At 32.0% G+C, this 977-nt stretch overlaps 1 protein-coding gene across 1 annotated transcript in view; it reads left to right on the top strand.

The window, feature by feature from the left end:
- Positions 1–977, top strand: part of LOC106870397 (tolloid-like protein 1) — a gene marked incomplete at its 5' end in the record, with an annotated part of 261,346 nt that overhangs the window by 97,293 nt on the left and 163,076 nt on the right.

Raw genomic sequence — 977 nt, 5'->3', positions numbered from 1 at the left:
GCAAAAGAGATCGATAGAATAAGTACTAGGCTTCTAAAGAATAAGTCCTGGGGTCGATTTACTCGACTAAAAGGCGGTGCTCCAGCATGGCCACAGTCAAAAGACTGAAACAAATAAAAGAGTAAAAGAGTTAAACGACGATGATGATATAATGCAGTCAGTAGCAGTAGGTAAGATCTCATATGGCTAAAATCTGCTTTTTTGAAATTAAGCATTTGTTGTATATTACACTCATTCAAGATACCTGAAAGCAGGTGATCGGAAGAAATGTTTTACTGAAATATTATAAGAATTGATGAAACAGCCCATAGCCACACAAGATCTTAAACTCTTGACTGTATTATATTAATCTTTCAGCATTCAGATTCCTTTGTCTAATGTAATACTTATTTATTCACATTGTTTTGAATTTAATCATGCATCATCTTGTAGCTTTGAGATTTCGATGATGTGATTATTTATTTTGAATGACATTGTAGGTTAAGTGTGAGAGGCCAGATCTGGGCAGTTTGAACATAAAGCAAGTAGAATATTTGGGCCAGATATGGTTTAAGTGCTAAAAGGTTAAATATTAGTAGTTCTGTATTGAATGCTTTTGTGTAATATATATGTTAACTTGTTTCCTAATTTTCACATATATATATATATATATATATATATATATATATATATGAAGGCTCATGGGCAAGTAGGTTTGGCTGTCATATCCTCAATGCACTGTTGGGTGAAGGGTTAGAGAACCAAGAAGTGTCTTTGTTCACAACTAAATAGACACCTAAACATATTAGTGAAAAGTGGTATAATCTACCAAGTCACACTTACTTGTACGTAACAACTAAGTTTTAGCATATCTATCTGTCTGTCTATCTATCTATCTATCTATCTATCTATCTATCTATCTATCTATCTATCTATCTATCTATCTATCTATCTATCTATCTATCTATCTATCTATCTATCTATCTATCTATCTATCT

This window comes from Octopus bimaculoides, chromosome 8 (genome assembly GCF_001194135.2).
Source record: "Octopus bimaculoides isolate UCB-OBI-ISO-001 chromosome 8, ASM119413v2, whole genome shotgun sequence".
NCBI lineage: Eukaryota > Metazoa > Mollusca > Cephalopoda > Octopoda > Octopodidae > Octopus > Octopus bimaculoides.
Note: the sequence above shows the minus strand (reverse complement) of the source record. Positions and strands in the feature narration are given on the sequence as shown.